Raw genomic sequence first — 16,472 nt, forward strand, 5'->3', positions numbered from 1 at the left:
TTTTACAAATTTCACAAATCAATCAGAAGGTTTCACAAATGTTTTATTTATTCTGCTGTTAGTACAGAATAATGTTGTTAGGTTTGAAATGTCTAGGTGTTGTTTTTAAAGTACAACACATTAAAAAAAGCTCAAAATAGTAAAAAATTAGCTATTTTACAAATTAGATGCTACATTCGGAAGCTAACTTCAGCTTCGACTGATAGTTTGGGCACAATATAGACAGATCTATATGTTTATATAGATATATATATAAAGCATAGATATGTAGATTGCACACTGCACAGATAATCAAAACACTTAACGCTTACATAGCACCTTTCTAAGCTTGTCCCCGTTAGCTACGTCAGACATATGAGGCATTATGGTGAATACAAACAATTTATTAACTTCAAAGTTATTGTGAAGTTTGACACATCCAGCTTAAATCCTTTGTTGTTGTTGGAGCGTTTCAGGACGTCTGAATAATTATATAAGCATCATTAATAGTCCTGCAGCTACTGAGGAGCCACTGTTAACATACTGTTGCCTGTGCACCGGAACCATTCTATGTGGCAAAAAAATGCGCAAGTGCTAAAACGGAAGTCCGTGGCATATAGCCCACTGCTGCTATGGTCTGGTGACCTGCCCAGGATGAACCCCACCTCTTATCTGGGGTTGACTGTTGGAGATGGGCACTAGCCCCCCTCAAAACCCTGCAAGGATAAGCGTGTTGGATAATGGGTGTACAACTTTAAATTGGTCCCCCTTAAGTCCACTCTTAAAAGTTAATGCCATCATCAACTGATTTTATGATATTGGTGACTATATATTCTACTTTCACCATACACACATACAGGCAAAGAAGGCACCCAGAAATGTTTTTTCACCCTGCATCGTCATCACACCAGTTCTGATGATGCCACATACAGAGTGAGTCCACATCATCCTAAAATTGTAAGTTGTACTTTTTTCAAAGCTGTTTAGTGCTCTTTAAAATACAAGTATGGTACTTTGTGTTTAATTGCTCTACTGTTTTATTTATTTTTGGAGGTTTCTGTAACGTGTCGTTGCTGAGGTAACTTGAGATCATCCCATTTCCCCATGGCTGAACATTTTGGTTTAGCAGTAACAATGCATAAAATAACCTGTAAAATTGATCATATAAAGTAGCATCTAGACCCAACAGTAGAATCAAACTTCAATAAGATCAATGGGGTTGTGTTTTTGTGTGTGCAGTGAACGGGAATGTTCTGCCATTGATCCTCACTGTTCTTAGGATGAGAAATGTCAGTTTGTCTGGAATAATACTGGAATACAGTTCTGTGTCATTGAATTAAAACTATATTCTGTTCTTGGTGAAATATTTTCCACATTTTCTCAAGTTTTGTTTTTATTGTACTAATTTTTCTATATTATTGTCTATAAACTTAATATATTGATGTTTTGTATAATTCTGTGAAAGTATATTGTATATAAAAATGTGAATATACAAAGTATTTTTTTCACCTTTTAAAGTGTGTTGAGTAGTCCCTTATGTAATTCATCCTTCTGTATACTGAAGGCTGATATGTTTGCAGTACTATAGTGAATCATATAATGTAGAAAGTTGCATAGCAGTGAAGTGTACTTAGCAATTATAATAAGCCAAAACTTTAATTGGTTACTGTGAAGAAAAAAAAATCACAGTACTAATAATTGAAATATATAATGCTTATATTTTTAGAATACATTGTAAAGATATTTTAAAAGTGTACAGAATATACCTGCAGTTGTTCCACTTGACCACATAATACTACACATCTAGCACTTCATATTATGATTTTCTATAATTTAACTACAATTAAAATACTTTAGGCACAATTTTAGTTATTACAAAATAACATGGTTGAAGTTAAATAATTCTTAAAACTTAAGTTTAAGAATGTTTCCTATGTATGTGATAGAGAATATAGCTAAACAGAAATAATGTATGTCAGTCAGAGAATAGCAGAATCACAGTGTGGAGAGGTCAATGGTGGAGAGAGAGTGCAGGAAAATGAGATGTACAGTAAAATAGCAGGTGGGGAAATCTATCAAAGCCCTTTGGCAAACACCGACAAAAAGAAGGGAAAAATCATTTTAATTAGCTGAGTGAATGTGATTTGCTGAATGTGAGGGGAGCCAAGCTCTCTGCTCTGCACATTAAATGGTCTAATTTTCTGTGCAGAATAAGTCCCATCTGAGCAGCCCTGGCTGCAGTCAATCATGTTAAAAGCTGCCGGTGCTTAATTTGATTTACCAATATAAAATGCAAATGAGGTGATCAAGTGGAGTGGAAGCCAGGAGTAGGAGGCTCTTTTAAGCCATCAAGTTAAATGGGAAAAGACAGTAGACTGGCAATGTAAAGAATGTTTCAGAATATTTGTGATTAGCGCCACCAAATGTAAAAAAGGACAGCTAATTGTTTGACAAATTAATCTGTAGCAAGAAAAAAAAACTTCAATTATTTAAATATCCAACCAGAACTACAAAGTGTACATTTTTCTTTCCATATGTCACATTTTCCTCCTAAGCTGCCCACATCCAACATGTGAAAAGACTAATTAAATAAGTGGAAGATGGCACAACAGTCCCTTACAATAGCAAATGAGATAATGTCTGTAATTAGGCCCGCACAAGCCTGGCCATATGCCTCTGCACAGCACTTAGTCAGGACTAAGCTGTGGCTGCAGGAGCAAATCAAATAACTGTGTGCAGTGAATACCCTTGGGACCCAGACTTCTTATGTTAACCCATATAACCACTTACAGCATGTTGATAACTAAGACACATTTTTCTTTTCACAAAGGAAAACAGATGACCAGTAGCTAAGCAGCTTTGCTTTAAAAAATGAGTATAACTAAGGCTGGTGTATGCAGAAAGGTAAAGCTTTTTTGCCCACATCATCCTCAAGCGTCTATCCAGAGACTAAAATAATAGTCTGTTGCCTGGAAACAGATCTTAAACTGACAGTCACTGCAGTGCAGAGTCACACTGAGACTTATTACATTTGACATTTGGTGTTTCCATCCAGTGCCCTACCTTCCTTCATCTTTGCTTTGCCCATCAAAATGTCATGTTGAGTGTTGTTGAGAGGACCCAAATGCAGTGGGCGTGGAGCACTGAGTTTTTTGTGATTTTAATAAAAAAGATGAAGAAACTTACAGAAAAAAGATCCAAAAGGCACACAGCTATGAAATCTGAGGGGTGACGACAGGGAACAGATGGGAGAAGACGAGAAGATCTGACAAGGTACGTCTGAGAATGCTAAGCTTAAATACTGAGGAGGTTGAATGCTGAACAAAAGACCTGGGCTGATGAGCTATCTGGTTGCAGGTGTGAGTGAAGAGAGCAGGAGGCAGACTGAGGAGAGAGAGAGAGAAAGTGGCACAGGGAGCGAGGGAAAGTACACAGGGGAGCAGAAATCTATCGAACACTGAAGAATAACTAGCCTAAAGAAACCTAATAAAACTAGAGTAACCAAAAATAACTAGAAGAAATAAACAGTTAAAAACACTAACTAAATGAAAAACAGGAACAAGACAGTCCTAAACAAAATAAGAAAGAAATGCAAAATAATAATGAAGCAAAAAAGAAATCAAAGTACAAAACAAACAACCCGGGATCCTGAAAGAAAATTAATAACGTTATCATTTAATGTGCATAAATCCCAGGATGCTTAGCTGTTACTGGTCATCTGTTCTCCTTAAAAATTGTTTGGTCCAATGTTTCCAAATTTTTATTTAAAATAAATTGATCAGCCATGACTTCAGCAATGTATATATTAGGCATTACTTCATGTTGGCTTGTAAAATTGTTTGCTCTGATCATAATCATTCAAAAGTTGTGGACATATGACTGCAACTACTCATTTGATCAGTTATAACATTTCACTCATGACTTCAAGAAACTTCATAGCCGATATGTATCCACCAGGCAGTTAACATGAGCCAACCATAGACGTATTTATTCAAAGTTACCTTTTTGTTTAAAACTCAGTTAAGCAGAATACAAGTCCAGAAAAGGCAATTGATTGCACAGAGGATGAAGTCTTGGGAATCAGAATTTATAGGACACAATTTATAACAATATAGTTATTATTGGTGGTATATTTAGATGCACAATTTTAACTGGACTTTAAAATTTTAAGTGTTTTTACTATGTGAAAAACACTTAAAGACCCAATAGCATGAATAACATGATTTCTACAGCAAAGGGTGTTGTGACTTCTTCACAGCATACATAAGTGACTTATTTACAACTATATGTTAAGCATAACTTACATGATAATTTATATTCGCTGAATTTAACATGATTGTATGTAATTACAAAAGGTGAATTGAAACATATTTAAGTGTGAAGCATTATTTATTTGGAGATAGGAAGTCTTTTATTTTGAACAATGCTTAACAGGATATAGTTCTTTCTTTTGTCACTATCTTGAATTTTGTTGATTTCGGTTGCTAGGTTGCGAACAGCTGTTGCCTTTATCACCTGTTGTCATTTTCTGCTCAATAAAAACTGAACAGAAATGTTCAGCAAAAGATATCTCCATCCACTGGACGAAAAGTGGGATTTTTGACCCTGTATTCTGACGCGAACGCAGCTACTCAGCAGCAGATATCGACAGCAATCGACAGTCTACATTTTCACTCATGGGAGTTGAAATCTGTCGATTGTGGAATCCTTGGAGGGGGGAGTGATGTATCTTCCTGTAATGTAGTCCTGATGTCACTGAGCTCCTGGTTGGAGGAACTTGGGGTCCATCCTGACACCACCTCATAGCTGCCATACTCCCAGAATGCCACCTCCTCTGCTGCCAGTACTCTCTGCCTTCCTCCATCAGCTGTTAACACAGAACAGACAATCATTATGAGCTACAGGCATCTTTTAGTCATTATGAAACTACAGTGAAATTGTTTGGCAATTTCCAGCTTAGTATGCACACATAAGACATTAAAACAAACAAACAAAAAAACACATTAATACATTCTTACAAAAAATAAAAACTTTAATTAAAAAGAGAAAACACTTGGAAACAATTGGAAGAAAAAAAGAATTAAAAGCAGTTGGTAATAAATAGTAAAACATAGTTCAACAAACTCTGAGGCAGATAATTTGCTTTGATGGATTTGAATAAATCACAGTACTTTAATCATTCAAGGAATTGTGACATCTCTAGATTAGTAATACATCTTATCTGCTTCTTTCTTTAGCTACATCCGGATGACTGGCAGTAGGTCCTGGATGCAGCTGGAAACCATTTTTATGACTTGTCAATACATAGCATAATTACATTATGTACATAAACAATATTGAAGCATAAAATACAATCAACATTCTAAAATAGTAGATACTCACACAGAACTGTGTGTGATGCAACTGCATCACTGATGCAACTGCATCTCTGTCCTCATCACGGACATCAGAACGTTCCTGAAGAGTCTGATTGACACAAATGTGACTCCCATTCTGTGGAGTCTGTGGAAATAAATGTAAAATTAAAAAAATATTGTAGCAAATACACTGCTCAAAAAAATAAAGGGAACACTCAAATAACACATCCTAGATCTGAATGAATGAAATATTCTCATTGAATACTTTGTTCTGTACAAAGTTGAATGTGCTGACAACAAAATCACACAAAAATCATCAATGGGAATCAAATTTATTAACCAATGGAGGCCTGGATTTGGAGCCACACACAAAATTAAAGTGAAAAAACACACTACAGGCTGTGTAGTGTGTTTCATGTAATGTCCTTAAAACAAGTCAAAATGAGGTTCAGTATTGTCTGTGGCCTCCACGTGCCTGTATGACCTCCCTACAATGCCTGGGCATGCTCCTGATGAGGTCCTGATGGTCTCCTGAGGGATCTCCTCCCAGACCTGGACTAAAGCATCCACCAACTCCTGGACAGTCTGTGGTGCAACGTGACGTTGGTGGATGGAGCGAGACATGATGTCCCAGATGTGCTCAATCGGATTCAGGTCTTCATCTTGCAGGAACTGCTGACACACTCCAGCCAGATGAGGTCTAGCATTGTCCTGCATTAGGAGGAACCCAGGGCCAACCGCACCAGCGTATGGTCTCACAAGGGGTCTGACGATCTCATCTCGGTACCTAATGGCTGTCAGGCTACCTCTGGTGAGCACATGGAGGGCTGTGCGGCCCTCCAAAGAAATGCCACCCCACACTATTACTGACCCACTGCCAAACCGGTCATGCTGAAGGATGTTGCAGGCAGCAGACAGCTCTCCACGGCGTCTCCAGACTCTGTCACGTCTGTCACATGTGCTCAGTGTGAACCTGCTTTCATCTGTGAAGAGCACAAGGCGCCAGTGGCGAATTTGCCAATCCTGGTGTTCTCTGGCAAATGCCAAGTGTCCTGCACGGTGTTGGGCTATGAGCACAACCCCATCTGTGGACGTCGGGCCCTCATACCATCCTCATGGAGTCGGTTTCTAACCGTTTGTGCAGACACATGTACATTTGTGGCCTGCTGGAGGTCATTTTGCAGGGCTCTGGCAGTGCTCCTCCTGTTCCTTCTTGCACAAAGGCGGAGGTAGCGGTCCTGCTGCTGGGTTGTTGCCATTCCTACGGCCTCCTCCACGTCTCCTGGTGTGCTGGCCTGTCTCCTGATAGCGCCTCCAGCCTCTGGACACTACGCTGACAGACACAGCAAACCTTCTTGCCACAGCTCGCATTGATGTGCCATCTTGGATGAGCTGCACTACCTGAGCCACTTGTGTGGGTTGTAGAGTCCGTCTCATGCTACCACGAGTGTGAATGCACCACCAACATTCAAAACTGACCAAAACATCAGCCAGACAGCATAGGTACTGAGAAGTGGTCTGTGGTCCCCACCTGCAGAACCACTCCTTTATTGAGTGTATCTTGCTAATTGCCAATAATTTCCATCTGTTGTCTATTCCATTTGCACAACAGCAGGGAAAATTGATTGTCAATCAGTGTTGCTTCCTAAGTGGACAGTTTTATTTCACAGAAGTTTGATTTACTTGAAGTTATATTGTGTTGTTTAAGTGTTCCCTTTATTTTTTTGAGCAGTGTATATCGCTTTCTCAAAAACGCATAAGTAAATAAGTTAAAATTATTCTCAACCAACCATTATACAGTCGGGAATCAACACAGTGATCATACATAACGGCTTCATGACTTCGTCCTCAGATCTGTCCTCCGTCCGCCATTTTGTAGATCTCTACTGCTTTCCACACTCTGCCTTGCTGTACTGCGTTATAACAAAATAAATAAAATAACGGGAAGATCAGTTTTCCTTACAAATATGTGAGTGTTCACTATTCACTAAATGTGAAATCATAACTTACTGAATTTCTGTTCGTCCTGGTGGACTCCGTAAGAGCTCCTCGGCACCGTGGTCTGAGGTCTGGCTGGTACGGCTTGGCCATGTTTCAGGTCTGAAAAAAATCAAAGATGCGAGTATTTTTAAGAGTTCAGAACATCACATGTAATAGAAATTACAATACAAAATCTCACCCTACACTTGTTTCGGCATTAAGAAAATGACAGACCGCTTTCTGTAAGAAACAAAGCAACTCAGCAACTCGCCTCGCTCCACGTGCTCGCTACTCATAAAAGCTTTCTTACCGTGAGTTCAGTCTTGTTGAACCGCCGCGGTGTCATCTGTTGTTTTCCGCCAGAACATTGCTTAATATCAAAACGATACTGAAAAGGTAACTGCGTGAAATAGGACTTTTTCCACCATTTCACACAACACACTGGTATTTTCGTTCACCCTTTCGTAAACCCTTCCTCTGGAGTTTAATGGCGGCTGCCGACTATGAAAGCGCATTACTGCCACCAACTGGACTGGAGTGTTAAATGAAAGTTGACAGAAAAAAATTACATTCTAAAAGTTATTTTTTCAAAAGTTATGTGACAGTATATTTTATTTTTATTATAATTTAATGGATAAGATAAATTGTTTTAATATTCTTTCTTCAAACATACTTCTTTATGGTGAACAGAAGGTAAAAAGGGTTAGCTACAAAATGAATAAGAGTCAAAAGGCGGTGCTCAACAGTTGATTTGCATTTGCATGGCACTCAGCAACTTCATTTAAATACGAAAACCTCTGCTAAGCACACGGGGAGAGGGGAACACGGACACACAGCGTTTTTGACCATTTTTGGCAGTGTTCGACTCTGACAAAAACCTCTTGCCGAAAGCCTTCAATCTCCATACACACGGCAGGACAAGGTGTCAATAGCTGTCGAAAATCCCATTTTTTGTCCTGTGATCGTGATTAAAGAAGCTTTCACTCCATAATAAAGAGTATTAATTGAATAGTTCAACTCTCTAATTTTAAAAATATTACAAAGGTAGGACAGATTGTTTTACAACAAATGAGTTTCTAGCTTGAGTATAGGTCAGGGCAAAATTGTTTTTAGGGGGGTTTCACACCAGCCCTGTTTAGTCCACTTTAATCAAACTCTTGTTCATTTGTCTAGAATGCTTGGTTAATTTGTGAAGATGTGAATGCAAAATCAAACTCTGATTCGGACCAAAAAAAAAGCAACCTCTGTTTTGTCTAGGTCTCAGTTCAGTTGAAGTGAACTCTACTGTGGTTCAAATGCATATGTGAAGGCCAACTGGACTGGAGAATACTTCAAAAGGAGGAAGCTAATTATAGTGCAAAGCATTCTGGGTAACTCTAACCACAACAAACATGCGAGACTGGCACTAACAGGGGAAATGATTTGTGGTCTTTTGCCAAAGACAAAAGAGAAATCCGACAACCACTAAAATCTGATGCCACTATTTTTGTTCGAAGAAGGAAGTTGTGCTCATCTTCTCCTGAAGTTTTGTGTTGTTTCCTCAGTGGTTCCTGGTGCAGCACCACCAAAGGTGAGGGGGGAACAGGTTTCTCAAATGGTTTGAATTGTTTGACAGCGTGAAAGCAAACCACGAGGGTTGTTTCACAAAACTAGGATAGCAGATTAAGCCAGGATTTTCCAGATATCCTTGCCCAATTAAGCGTCAATTCGGATACACAAAAGCAGCAACCAGGCCAACAGCCATGCTTAGTTAAGCCTAGAGAATCATCTGTTCAGTCAACACTCGCGTCGATCAGAAACATGATTGTCCATGATTGTGTTTTCTTATTTGTCTGTTTTGGTATTTTTTTAATCACTCTGCATGTACTATTATAATAACATTATAATGTTTGAAAATACCAGAACTAATTTTAAAATTACCCATATGAACTCTGTTAGAAAAAAGACAAAGAAAAAATGTATTGTAATTAAGATAAGCCATATTAGTTGTAGCATACTTTACTGATTAATTTTAACTTAACATGATGTTTAAAATGTAAATTAACTTTATTTTTGGCATGTAATTAAACAAATGCCCAGTTTAAATTGCACTATTTAAAATAAGTAGATATTTACTTCATATATGCACCTTTTGTCTCTATCTAGAAGGCTACTTTTGCGCTAACAGTTAAACAAGAAATGGTCCCTTCAAAACAATAGCATCACAACTAAAACATGAAGTTAACCATAAGTAAAACTAATTAAAGACAATATAAGTATTGTACCTTCTAAGTTATTAGTAAGTCATTTGCATTTGTGGTCAACATTTTATCCACATACTTCCCAGATACCACAAAATGTTCGTATATTAAATCTTGATCAGTTGTCATGTTTGCTCTGTATAAATATCAATAAGATGTGGAACAAAAAAGAGTAACATGAATGAATCCATTGTCAGATTCACATGTTATAATACTGACTTACACTAGATTTAACAGGAATAACCAGCAAAGACTGAGAGGAGTAGAAGTGTTTAAATACTAGGAGACTGAATGTGGAACAATGGACATGGGCTGATTGGCTAACTGACTGCACTGCAGGTGTGAGAGCAGACGGCAGGCTGAGAAGAGGGGAAAGTACACAGGGGACTAGAAAATAAATCTAACAAAAGAATGAGTAGAGATAAGGAACATAGTTAAACTAGTTACAAAGATTAACTAGACACAAGAGAATCTGGAGTTAATAAGAAAGAGCTCAACTAAAGAAAAAACAGAAACAAAACTGATCTAATTAAAGAAAGAGACAAAGGAACACAGAATAATAATGAAACTAGAATTAATAAATCAAACCTCCAAACAACTCAAAACAACCCAGGACATAACACTAAGATGACAAAACAACCACTAAAATCTTATGTTAAGGAATATTGAGCTATTTTTATAGATGCCTTAGTGATAGCATGTTTAAATACTTGCTGTGGTGTTAATATCTCAATATCTTTTTAAATTTGACAGTCCATAAAAGAGTGGATTGTGCAAATTTCCATCTCACATGTTGCCCTCTCATTCCCTTTTTAAAACTGTTCTCTAAAACAAGACAGTGCTGAAAGACAAAAGCATTGTGACATGTCCAGTGGCTTATGCATTCATAGAAGACTAGATATGTTGAGGTAGAAACTGAGACCTGTGCATAATTTTAGATGTCATCAAGGCATTCACTGTTTACTGGTAAAATGTATAAAAGGGCCTGCAATCTGTTAGCTTTTAGTGAGCCTCTGTACAATTAATGCAATGTTCTTGATGTGCAAATAGAGGAGAGCTGTCATCTCTTGCATAGATGTCTGAGCACTGCTTAGCTGCTGAATAGGAGATAGGCTCTCATGATTGCCATGAAAGCTGAGCTCAGTTTTCCTCTTGAAAAGACAAATGCAGAGAAATGGAGAGGATTTGCCCCTGGAGAACAAAAGAAATGACAAAATCTCTTCTGTTTTTTCTTTTTTTCTTTTGATGAGAACACCCAAGCAAGAAACTTAAAATAGAAAGTTAACAGCTCACGTCATTTAGCTGCTGACAAACGGATGATAACAGACCTTGCTATAATCTCTTTCTGTTGTATCAGAATCCCTAAACACAGCGACACCATTTATCGAAGAAGGAGGTCCTAGAAGTTACTAAGTGGTTCCTATCTGTTTTGGAGAGCAGGCTCTCTGTGCACTCTGACACATGCTGATACATGCACTTCAAAGACAATGCCCAGATGTTCAGTTGCTGAAATGAAATACTGAGAACTAAAAGTCTGCATGTAAAGTCCAGTGTTCATTATTAATTTACCAGTTCAATTGACTACAATGCTGAGCTGCTTAAACCAAACCAAACCAAACCAAACCAAACCAAACCAAACCAAACCAACTTTATTTATAAAGCACTTTAAAACAACCACAGCTGATACAAAGTGCTGTACATTAAAACACAACATAATAATAAAAAAATAAAAACTTACAGTTTAAAAACAAAAACATACAATTTAAAACTAGATCCCACTGGAGTTGAAAGCCAAGTAAAATAGATGGGTTTTAAGACAAACTTTAAAAGTGGACAGTGAAGGGGCCTCTCTGACCTGCAAAGGCAAGTCATTCCATAACTTAGGGTCAATGACAGAGAAAGCCCTGTTCCCTCTGAGCTTCCTCCTGGATCTTGGTACCTCCAAGAGCAGCTGATCTGCGGACCTGAGAGACCGATAGGGTATGTAGGGGTGAAGAAGCTCAGAGAGGTAGGCGGGGGCAAGATTATGTAGTGATTTAAAAACAAACATAAGAATTTTAAGATTAATCCTAAAATATACAGGCAGCCAGTGAAGTGAGGCCAGGACAGGGGTCACATGTTCCCTCTTTCGAGTTCCCGTCAAAAGTCGTGCAGCAGCATTCTGAACCAGCTGCAGACGTGAGAGCAGCGACTGACTGACTCCCAGATAAAGTGAGTTGCAGTAATCCAATCGAGTCGAAATAAAAGCGTGGATAACTGTTTCAAAATGCTGCCTGGAAAGAAAATATTTCACTGACGCCAATCGCTTTAAATAATAAAAGCTGGACTTAACCACGGCTCTGATTTGGCTGTCCAATTTAAAATCACTGTCCACCTTAAAACCAAGATCTGTAATAACAGGTTTAAAATGTACCTCCAAAGGTCCCAGGTCAACAGAGGAGGATTCACAGGAGCCACTGGGTCCAAACACCATCAACTCTGTTTTGTTTTCATTAAAATTTAAAAAGCTCAAGGCCAACCAAGCTTTAATATCATCTAGACCAGGGGTGCTCAAACTTTTTGAGAGCAAGATCTACTTTTTCTCTCACCAGCCGCCTGAGATCTACCTCATGACACAAAGACATAGAAATTGCAAATTAAACTCTATTGACTTATTTTATATGCAAATATACATCAATTATAGCAGAAATAATAAAGTGACAGAAAACCTAATCCAGTTTCTTCCTCAGTGAGATTCTGACACTGGGAGCAGGTTACTGGTTTCTCAGTCAGAACCTGTTTGCAAACCTGAGGCCAGCAGGTGTCAGTCAGTCATGGTAGATCTGAAATTTGGTTTGATGACCTCAGTATGAGAAACTACAGAATGATAGGAGGAACCAAAGAGCCCAACAAAAGTAAAGCCAAATCTTCTGAAGTCGGGATATAATTAATTTAATTTCACATAATTATCGCGGTAGAATTTGTTAAAACTTAATGAAATATATTTGTCCTATTTGATGTTTGTTGTGACGTGTGCTCACAAACGAACGAGGTAATTAGTCCAATTTTGTCGTTTATTGAATATTCAGGAACTACAGCAGGTGTAATGAGCCACAGCAAAGGAAAAAAAAAAGTCTGTTCGGGTTGTTTTACCTATCAACTGAAAACATCTCCTACCTTTTTATTCTCGGTCTCTTTGACGTTTAAGCACACCCGTTGCCATGGCAACCGCCTGCACCCCGCAAGCCGAGCAAAGATTAGGCTACATTAAAAACACAACATTCAGTCCGTTACGATATCAGGTTTCCAGGCTTGATATTTATTTTTCGATTATTAATAAGCCTCTCATGAACACAGCGGTGGTTGAGTAGCTAATTTAAACTCCTACTCTGTTCGTCAGTCGGTCTTTGAGTCGTTTTTTGTTTGTTTGTTAATGGAACCGAAACGCACAGAATTGCGCAACACCTTGTTGAAACAATAATTACTGAGATTATTAATTTTAACACGTTTCGTTGATTTTTTATAATTATTCGTTTTTAATGAAGCTACAAACATTTAGGATCTTAGTGAATATTTTTGATAAGCCTATCAGAAGAGGAAGTGCTGGCCTCAGCGTCCTAGTGGCGTTCAGTTTGTCACCTGCCGAGATCGACTCAAAACCGGTCGATCGCGATCGACGTATTGAGCACCCCTGACCTAGACAATGCCAGGAGATGTTTGATAGAATGTACATCCTTCTTCTTCAGGGGCAAATAAACCTGACAGTCATCAGCATAACAATAAAATGAAATCCCATGTTTCCTGAGAATAGAACCCAGAGGCAGTAAATGAAGAGAGAAAAGCAGTGGGCCCAGAAATGAGCCCTGTGGGACACCATAAGGCATTGAAGCAGCAGATGATTCAGAGTCACTAATTTTCACTGAAAATGTTCTCTCCTCCAGGTAGGACCGGAACCATTTAAGAACAGTGCCATCAATACCAACAATGTGGTGTAATCGCGATATTAAAATGTTGTGGTCTACTGTATCAAAGGCAGCAGTTAAGTCAAGTAAAATCAGAACAACATGGTTACCAGAATCACATGCAAAGAAGGATGTCATTAAAAACTCTTATTAAAGCAGATTCTGTACTATGAAGAGTTTTAAAACCTGACTGAAAAACCTCCAGAATGCCATTGTCATCTAAAAACTGTTTCAGCTGACAGTACACAATTATTTCTAAAACCTTTAGCCTCTTTAACCGTGCTCTGGTAGAGACGCCAACAGTCTTTTAAAATCTGAAAAGTAACCTGCAGTTTATCCTTTTTCCATCTGTGTTCAACACAACAACATTCCTTCCTTACAGCACAAGTTCTGCCATTAAACCAAGGCTCAGGTTTAATCCTTGGCTGCCTATTTTTTAATGGAGCAACCGAGTCCAGGATGGTTTGTCAGCAGTGGTTGAGAAAGTACTCAAAAAATTTACTTAAGTAAAAGTACAAATACACAGACAAAAATGTACTCAAGTAAAAGTAAAACTACCACATTAACATTTTACTTAAGTAAAAGTAAAAAAGTACTGGCTTTTAAAAATACTTAAGTATTAAAAGTAAAAGTACTTGCTGAATAATACCTAATCGCTAATATCATTAAGTGAACCGATCGCATTTAATTTTAGTACATCAGAAATGTGCCATTTTAATGAACAATGCCACAGATAAAGCATGTTTTTATTGTGTTTATTCTCTGTAACAGTTTAGACTTAGATATGTGATTCTATGCATCATAATTTCAGGGATGGAAACATCTTGTCTCCTGTCCTAACATAACATGAACTTCACTTTTTTGCCACTAGTGGCATTTATTTTTAAAGAAATCCAACTGAAAGGGTGGGAAGGGGAGGACATGGAACCAAGGAGCCATGTAGCAGAGCTGTAGTCTAGACCACTGAACCCGAGACCAAATCAAGACCAAGACCAGCACCTCACGCTACATGACACAACAAAATTAAGTGCACATATCAAAATTGCTTCTCAAATTGATCTGATAGATCCACATTCCCATAAAAATACCCAGATATTAAATACTTAGAACTGAAATAAATTTAACTGGTATCAATTCAAACTCTTCATTCTGTTTAGCTTTCATCTCTGTGCCACAATCCGCAGAGGTCTCCTGCCGTCCCTAAAGAAATAACACCCTGGGTGGTTGCCCATATATCCAATCTCAGAAACCACAGCTGTCTGCACCATTAAACATAGCAATTAATGGTAAACAACACTCAACTATGAACACTGTCCAAGGCACAACACGCAATAAGTAACCAAGCAGAAGGAGGTGACTGTTCTCACCCTCCCGCTGCAATGTCTGCCACCATGACAGGTGACGAAAACAAAGAGCAATGAGCATGCTCTGTGTTCTTATGTTCATGATTTATTTATTCGCCAGTTATGTATATATATTTTTTATGAAACAAAATAGCTACTGCAGTGTATGCAGAGCATTACAAGGACACAGAACGGCTCTCAGTGAGGCTTCAGTCCTATCGACCTTAGTAAAGATCCGTCCAGAAGAATCGGATTGTTCCTGATTGACATATTACTACTATATTGCACTTTGGTCACAGCATTGTCCCATATTTGCGACACCTCAGTCAACACATCCACACAATAATTCAGCGCATGAGTGACAACTTTTTTCATTACAGATGCAACATGTGTCTCTGTGTAGCTAAGCTAGCTAGCATCATGTCCACTGATGATTAGTTAGACATCTTCTCCCGCTCAGAGGAAACCACTGCCCATGTCTGAAGCTTCGCATGCGAGTAAAGGGGGAGGCGATGGGTGACAACAGACACGTAAGTCACGTTATTGCTCGGATTTTACGGCGCCACCTTAAGTCCCTGAACTTCACATTTTAACGGAAAAAAAGCAATGTGAATTGGATGTAACGAGTAACGCGACACTTTTGTAGAAATGTAGTGAAGTAGAAAGTACAGATACTTACTGTAAAATGTAGTGGAGTAAAAGTAGAAAGTACCCATTATTAAATCTACTTAAGTAAAGTACAGATACATGAAAATTGTACTTAAGTACAGTAACAAAGTACTTGTACTTTGTTACTTCCCACCACTGTTTATCAGGAAGAATAGAACCAGGACCAGAGCTCTTCTGTATCAGAGGAGGAAGTCAGATGATCCACAGAGCTGAAGATAAGCGGTAGAGAACTGAGTGGCAGTGGAAGGGTTAATAATCCGACAGCAGTGCAAGTTTTAACTGCAGTAGGTGTCAAACTAGCAGTGAAAAAAACAGGCAGGTGATCCGAGAACACAGAGTCACAGATTTCCAGGTTAGTCACAGGCAGACCACAGAAAATGACCAGGTCCAGTGTGTGTCCGTGCTCATGTGTAGAGCCGGATACGGCCTGTACCAGGTTAAAAGAGTCCAGAAGGCTTAAAAAGTCCTTTACCAGTGGCTTATCAGGACAACACACATGTATATTGAAGTCTCCAACAATAAGAACATGTTCATAGTTAGTTAAAATCCCAGATAAAATGTCAGCGAAGTCGCTTATAAAATCCTTATTATATTTGGGGGGCCGGTAGACGACAGCACAGAAAACTGGGTTTACGTTTCTCATCTCAAATGACGTAAACTCAAAGCTGGGGAATGACGTCTTTAGAAAACACTGCTTACATTTGTAGTCCTGTTTGTAAACAGTCGCTGTGCCTCCCCCTCTCCCCGAAGCCCGTGGTGAATTAAAATAAGAACAATCCGCTGGTAAAAGCTCAGATAGAGCACTGGACTCACCAACACTCAGAGACGTCTCAGTCACAGACAAAAAATCCAGGTTTTGTTAACTAAAAAAGTGCCGAAGAAAAAAAGTTTTATTCGCAAGTGACCTGGCGTTTACCAGGCCAATCCTGACAGGAACTGGAACTGGCTTTGACAGGTCAGGAA

The 16,472-nt window shown here is 38.6% G+C and overlaps 1 long non-coding RNA gene across 1 annotated transcript; it reads right to left on the reverse strand.

Annotated features, from left to right (window-relative positions):
• Positions 1 to 4,349: 4,349 nt before the first annotated feature.
• On the reverse strand, positions 4,350 to 5,509 carry LOC108166564 (uncharacterized). Its single transcript, XR_001776911.2, has 2 exons — positions 5,362 to 5,509; positions 4,350 to 4,846 (listed from the first exon to the last, which is right to left on the reverse strand). It is a non-coding gene; the product is annotated as an uncharacterized LOC108166564 (long non-coding RNA).
• Positions 5,510 to 16,472: the final 10,963 nt, after the last annotated feature.

The sequence above is a fragment of the Poecilia reticulata genome, chromosome 9 (assembly GCF_904066995.2).
Source record: "Poecilia reticulata chromosome 9, P_reticulata-male-v2, whole genome shotgun sequence".
Classification (NCBI taxonomy): Eukaryota; Metazoa; Chordata; class Actinopteri; order Cyprinodontiformes; family Poeciliidae; genus Poecilia; species Poecilia reticulata.